General features: G+C 47.9%; 2 pseudogenes; one reads left to right on the top strand and one right to left on the bottom strand.

Annotated features, from left to right (window-relative positions):
• Window positions 1-61: 61 nt before the first annotated feature.
• LOC136634607 (5S ribosomal RNA) lies at window positions 62-184 on the bottom strand (annotated as a pseudogene).
• A 2,242-nt stretch (window positions 185-2,426) lies between these two features.
• LOC136635033 (5S ribosomal RNA) lies at window positions 2,427-2,546 on the top strand (annotated as a pseudogene).
• The last annotated feature ends 4,954 nt before the right edge of the window (window positions 2,547-7,500 follow it).

The following is a 7,500-nucleotide window of genomic DNA, read 5'->3' on the forward strand; positions in this document are numbered from 1 at the left end:
GAGATAGTGTTCAGTATAGGGAGATGATTGGCAACCTTCAGTCTCGAAAGACTATGGTAGAAGCCTACAGCACCCGGGATTCCCAGGCGGTCTCCCATCCAAGTACTAACCAGGCCTGACCCTGCTTAGCTTCCGAGATCAGACGAGATCGGGAGATAGTGTTCAGTATAGGGAGATGGTGGGCAACCTGCAGTCTCGAAAGACTATGGTAGAAGCCTACAGCACCTGGTATTCCCAGGCAGTCTCCCATCCAAGTTCTAACCAGCCCTGACCCTGCTTAGCTTCCAAGATGAATGAATGAATAAGCCTTTATTAGGCATAGATATGAAGGAGTGTATAGGAGCTCAGGGACACAGCTGTGGGACTACAGTTGCTGCAGAAGGCAGTTTTGTTGCACACAGGACCCTCAATACAATTATACTAATTTTCTGCATTGATTTTCTATATTTAAAAGATTTTAGAGAGACTGAGGAGTGTGTTTGGTTTTTCCGTATTACTTTATCTAGCTGCGGATACCACACAGGCAGGTAGACCTGGGATCTTCATCTGGAAGCCCAGCAGACCTGGGTTCTAAAGATCCAGGAAGCTGGACTAGATGGGCCTATGGCCTGATCCAGTGGGGCTGTTCTTATGTTCTTAACTACAATTCCCAGGATGCCTTGCAGGTCTCTTGTTATCTGGTGTGCTCTCTGGGGCATTTGGTGGGCCGCTGTGAGATACAGGAAGCTGGACTAGGTGGGCCTATGGCCTGATCATTGGGGCTGTTCTTATGTTCTTAACTACAATTCCCAGGATGCCTTGCAGGTCTCTTGTTATCTGGTGTGCTCTCTGGGGCATTTGGTGGGCCGCTGTGAGATCCAGGAAGCTGGACTAGATGGACCTATGGCCTGATCCAGCAGGGCTGTTCTTATGTTCTTATGACTATTCTGGCTGTTGCCACATTCACACCCCCCCACTTGTTTTGCCTCCACTTCTCCTCTGTTCTGTTTCCCACCCATCACCACCCCCTGCTCTGTTTCACCCCTCCCCTCACCCTTTGGGAAGGGACCCCCAAAAAACTTTGTACCCCTGATAAAATTCCTCCAGTCGCTTCATTCTGCACCTTCCAGGATGATATGAAAGGGACATCAATTCCTCCCCCCCCCCCTTCACGAGCTATCCGGTTCCTTAGCCCATCTAACCTCTGCTGGATCCAGAGAAAAGCACACCTTGAAGGAAGTGATGACGATTACAACTTTAAAAGACATTTGTTTGGAGAGGGGGGCAAAGATCCATCTTTGAGCCTATTGAAGAAGGAAGCCATGACACAAACACACCAGATCAATTCATTAAAAGACCACTGTTTACGCTTAAGCCGTTTCTACGTTGCATAGACGGAAGCGTGGTTTGGATCCAAGCAGGAGACACTGCCCTATCCCCTGTTCCAGGCCTAAAGCCCTATGTGGGTCTAATTGGTTCTGCATCAGTGATTGAGCTGGTCCCGATTTGAGTAGACCCACAGCAGCTGCTGGGGCTCGGACACGAGGTAAAGGAACGAATGCTTCCTTACCTTGAAGAGACCTCCAGCTACCTCCCTGTCACCTGTGGGATACGGCGGTGGCCGTTTCAGAGCTGCCATACCGTGGCACGGGCAACCCTGTTAGGAATGGGCTGTGAGGCCCTGATCCTATCTCTATTTCCAGGGCTGATGCAGCTGCAACAATGGGGTGCGCACTGTATCCTGCAAAGGGGGGGCAGTCATGGAGGCCTCCTCAAGGTAAGGGAACATTTATTCCTTTACCTCAGACTTGCACTGAAGCTAAATCAACACTGGAAAGTCAGATAGGATCAGGCCCTTAGTTCATTTCGCCTTTTTTTTTTTTTTTTGGAAGTTCTTATTGCTTAATTGGTTTTTAGTGTGTTTTATTTCTTTAAAATATTTACATCCTATATATTCCCTCTCCATCAGGAAGTGCCCAAGGCAATTTAATTGTATTTTTTCCCCCCTACATATTAGTCCTATCCGCAAGAGGCCCACATTCTTAAAGGGGAAAAATGTTTTTTGGGGTTTAAAAGAGGCAAGAACAAAACCAAAAAAAATCCCATCAAAAATAACATTATAAACATAATCACATTAAAAACATAACTCTTCTCCTCTTATTCACAGAGCTATTGGCGTTTCTGTGTTTTTTCAATTTAATTGCATTTCTCTTTTCTTATTTTAATATTTGTATTTTAAACAGCCAAACACATAGAATTATATAAATAACAGCCATAAACATATTTTTAAAAGTGAGAAAAAAAAACAGATCTATTGGAAATCTTACCCCTCCACAAAAGCTGTTTTCCGTATCCAAAATAATTAGCATTAATACTAAGAGTTAAAAAATAACAAACACCAAACAAAGCCACCTGGTGTACTATTGTCTCATAGAATAGAAAAGTTTGTTAGCAGCAACTGTTACCCTGCACATGCCCGATTTCGTCTGATCTTGGAAGCTAAGCAGGGTCAGGCCTGGTTAGTACTTGGATGGGAGACCGCCTGGGAATACCGGGTGCTGTAGGCTTCTACCATAGTCTTTCGAGACTGAAGGTTGCCAACCATCTCCCTATACTGAACTCTATCTCCCGATCTTGTCTGATCTTGGAAGCTAAGCAGGGTCAGGCCTGGTTAGTACTTGGATGGGAGACCGCCTGGGAATACCGGGGGCTGTAGGCTTCTACCATAGTCTTTCGAGACTGAAGGTTGCCAACCAACCTATGATGTAAGGTTGAGGGAACTTGGTCTATGATTAGCCTGGAGAAGATAGGATAGCACTCTTCTTAAGAAATGTTGAACATTTGCCGGAGATGGAAGGGCTTCCCTTCACCCAAAAAGGCACAAAATGAGGTAACCAGCTGAGTCTCTGCCCTACTTTTGGACTTCTCTGTTAACACCTATGTCTAATCTGTGCAATGTGAGCAGCATGCGTGTGTGGGGCTAGTGTGGGTTGATGTAGGTAAGGGAGAATGATGAAAAATCCTAGGGATCTATTGGGGCTTGCCAGGTATATAAGGAGCCAATGTGAAGTTTATTAGAGCGCCACTGATTTCCTCTGGGAATTGCTGAGGGTCGGCCTTCGGTGGGCCTGCCAATTTGAGAGAGAATTAATGGGCTTCCTGCTTTTCATCCCCCAGGTTGGAAATGTGCCTCGCTCAGAGTTTTTTTTTCCTTTTCTTCCTAGGCTCTGCCATGATAGATTTCTAATCAAGGTGCTTGGCTTTAAAATAAGGTACATGCCTCTGTCGTTTAGCCCAGGGATGGTTTCCAAAAGTTCTGCCTTCATGGAGCCCTTCCCACACTGATGAACCTTCCGAGGAATTTCTTGGAGATGATGAGTGATTCTGGGGGCACTCCTGAGATGCTCCACGCCCTTCATGCGTGGCACTGACTGAGCCTGTTGTGCTCGAATGTTACTCCGCATTAACTGGTAATACGGTAATTAACTGGTAATTAACTGGTAATTAATCCTAAGCCATCTTCCACCAGTGGGATGGGCATGACTGTTATCACAAACAGGCGACTACACGGAGGGCACATGCTCCAGGGTGCCGCACCTTTGGGACTCCTCAATCAGCCGCCACCCCTGCTGTGCGGTCCCCCGGACCAAACAGTAAGGGGGGGGCAACTTGTGTTGGGGCATTCTGTGGTTCTGGCCCCTGCAGCACAAAGGCCTGGATCACAAGTGGCACAGAGGCCAGTGCTGCTGGTGGAGAGGCCTCCGCTGGCAAACCTGTGCTGGCATTGAAGCGCCAATTGGCGTCTGTCCAATGCCAGGTAGTGGAGAAGCAGAGGGAGAGCCGAATGGGGATGGGAAGGGGGTGTTGGGGCAGGGGGAGGGTGGGGAGGAGGGCAGTTCAGGCCCTGGAGGAGGGTTGGGACAGTGGAGGAGGCCTCCAGCACATCCCGTCCTTCCTCCCAGTCCTGAAAGCCCTGCATAGGGCTACTTGGTTCTGTGCCAGTGATTGGGCTGGCACAGCTCCAGGTAGACCCGTAGAGGCTGCTGGGGCTCAACATGGGGTAAAGCAACAATTGCTTCCTTACCTTGCAGAGATATCGAGCTGAACGTAAGAACATAAGAACAGCCCCACTGGATCAGGCCATAGGCCCATCTAGTCCAGCTTCCTGTATCTCACAGCGGCCCACCAAATGCCCCAGGGAGCACACCAGATAACAAGAGACCTGCAAGGCTTCCTGGGAATTGTAGTTAAGAACATAAGAACAGCTCCACTGGATCAGGCCATAGGCCCATCTAGTCCAGCTTCCTGTATCTCACAGCGGCCCACCAAATGCCCCAGGGAGCACACCAGATAACAAGAGACCTGCAAGGCTTCCTGGGAATTGTAGTTAAGAACATAAGAACAGCCCCACTGGATCAGGCCAGAGGCCCATCTAGTCCAGCTTCCTGTATCTCACAGCGGCCCACCAAATGCCCCAGGGAACACACCAGATAACAAGAGACCTGCAAGGCTTCCTGGGAATTGTAGTTAAGAACATAAGAACAGCCCCACTGGATCAGGCCAGAGGCCCATCTAGTCCAGCTTCCTGTATCTCACAGCGGCCCACCAAATGCCCCAGGGAGCACACCAGATAACAAGAGACCTGCATCCTGGTGCCCTCCCTTGCACTGGCATTCTGACATAGCCCATTTCTAAAATCAGGAGGTTGTGCATACACATCATGGCTTGTACCCTGTAATGGATTTTTCCTCCAGAAACTTGTCCAATCCCCTTTTAAAGGCGTCCAGGCCAGTCGCCATCACCACATCCTGTGGCAAGGAGTTCCACAGACCAACCAAAAACTGAGTAAAGAAAAATTTTCTTTTGTCTGTCCTAACTCTCCCAACACGCAATTTGAGTGGATGTCCCCTGGTTCTGGTGTTATGTGAGAGCGTAAAGAGCATCTCCCTATCCACTCTGTCAATCCCCTGCATAATTTTGTATGTCTCAATCATGTCCCCCCTCAGGTGTCTCTTTTCTAGGCTGAAGAGGCCCAAACGCCGTAGCCTTTCCTCATAAGGAAGGTGGCCTAGCCCCGTAATCATCTTAGTCGCTCTCTTTTGCACCTTTTCCATTTCCACTATGTCTTTTTTGAGATGTGGCGACCAGAACTGGACACAATACTTCAGGTGTGGCCTTACCATCGATTTGTACAACAGCATTATAATATTAGCCATTTTGTTCTCAATACCTTTCCTAATGATCCCCAGCATAGAATTGGCCTTCTTCACTGCCGCCGCACATTGGGTCGACACTTTCATCGACCTGTCCACCACCACCCCAAGATCTCTCTCCTGATCTGTCACAGACAGCTCAGAACCCATCAGCCTATATCTAAAGTTTTGATTTTTTGCCCCAATGTGCATGACTTTAAACTAGCTGCCTCTCTACCTGCATGGGACAGAGTGATGGCCTTTTCGGCACCGCTGTATCATGGTACATAAGAACATAAGAACAGCCCCGCTGGATCAGGCCATAGGCCCATCTAGTCCAGCTTCCTGTATCTCACAGTGGCCCACCAAATGCCCCAGGGAGCACACCAGATAACAAGAGACCTGCAAGGCATTCTGGGAATTGTAGTTAAGAACATAAGAACAGCCCCACTGGATCAGGCCATAGGCCCATCTAGTCCAGCTTCCTGTATCTCACAGCAGCCCACCAAACGCCCCAAATGGTGCTGGTAACCCGGTTAGAATTGGGCTGTGAGGGTGTCGCCTTGATCACTCATCTCTCTCTCTTCGTCATGGCAGTGGCCTTTTTTATTTTTTAAACCCACACTGCAGTATTGCATCTGGGGATCTGGGTAATTAAAAGGCACTGCAGGGAAGAGGCTCAGCTCCTGCCCGAGGCAATGGCTGTAAATGAAAATGAGTGTCAACGAATGAAAACGAGGCCCTTCGTTCATTCCGCAGCACATTAATTTCTGCACAAATGGAACATGATCCCAACGCGGCTGGGTCTTGTTTACTTTCATTTCTTCCCCCCAAAAAGTGTGCCCTTCCCAAAGGTTACCTGATATCAGCTTTTCCCTCTTGCTCCCCAAAGCTGATCATAATTAGGGACATGCAGACCTCCTCAAATGTCATTAAAAATCGACCCCTCTCCCTTCCCAGTTCCAAGGATTTAAAGACCTAAATAGCCTGGGGCAAGGTTGTCTTCTTCTGTATGAACATGATGGTGGATCTACTGCTATAGAGGGCAATTGTAGAGGGCAGTCTAGACCCTTTGGAACAACTAGTCTCTAGGGAGGTTGGGGTGATTCCCCCCTTCCCGGGTTTTAAGGGATGTTTGAAGACCAGGGATGGGAAACTGAGTCAGTGTGACTCTCTCTTTCTTTTTTTTTTTTTTTTTGCTGACTTGTACATTTTTTGCTGCAACAGATCACCAACTCACTGAAACATGAGGTGGCAGCTCCCTCATGCCACCTGTTCGGTAGATCCCTGTTCGGTAGTACTGCCACCACCCTGTGAGAGCCAGTGTCTCAGTCCAGGGAAACTGAGACCCTCTAGGCTTAACTATATCCCTTGTAGGCACTGAGCACTTTTCTTTACTCAAAGTCTCAGTCCTCAAGTTACTAGTCCACAATGAGGATTTTTGGTAGCTTGCTGAACGGCTAGGCAGGATTCTGAACCTTTGTCCCCAACGGACAATGAACCAACATGGTAAAAGGATTTTTTACTTTATTAAGTACATAGGGTTACAAAAAGTTACAAAAGGCAGCAAATGCTAGAGGCATAAAAACTTCTAGGAAACATATCAGCATAAAACAACAAAGCTAACTGGCTAACTCTATTATTCTCTGACTCTCACCTGGGTCAGCTTCTTTTGTAGATCCTCAGGTCAGTTACCTAAGAGGCCACATGGTCCTGGCGGGGCAGGATGTGCACCCACCACCTATCTCACCAAGAGACAAAAAACCAAAGACCCTGTCCTCCGGAAGTGGGGATGGATGTTCTCGCCCTCTCAGCTCTTCCCTCCCCCCTGGAGATCTGCAGCTGCATTCCATCCTTGATGGAAGGCAGTCTTTCTGGCTGCCTAGGTGCTACATTATCACCTTCCATTGAGTTGTAAATCCTAGCAGCTAGGAAATGCAAGCCACTTCTGTGTTACTGTTTTAGCTTGGTTCAGGCTTTTACATGTTACTAGGCCTAAACTGTACATATTCATGACACTGACCCTCAGCAGGAATGCTATTTGGCCCCCTGTCTGAAATGAAGTTGACACCCCATCGTTAGGCCTACACAGATCTTCCTTGCTGGATCTGTGCATGTCTTTTCCCGTGCAGGGCCGCCTCTCTTGGCTTTCTGACTGTATTTCGCTTCTCAGGAATCCTTTTAATCCTTTGCTTTCTTTCTGATCAAGACACCATTATTATCTTCATGCGCAGAGACAATTAGCGCTCGCTTCTCTTTATTTTTTTTTTGCTTTGTCATCGGGTTTGTCATCCCCCGGTTGTTCCCGATAAAGGATTTATGATGAAGC

The sequence above is a fragment of the Tiliqua scincoides genome, chromosome 14, assembly GCF_035046505.1.
Source record: "Tiliqua scincoides isolate rTilSci1 chromosome 14, rTilSci1.hap2, whole genome shotgun sequence".
In the NCBI taxonomy this organism is placed as follows: domain Eukaryota; kingdom Metazoa; phylum Chordata; class Lepidosauria; order Squamata; family Scincidae; genus Tiliqua; species Tiliqua scincoides.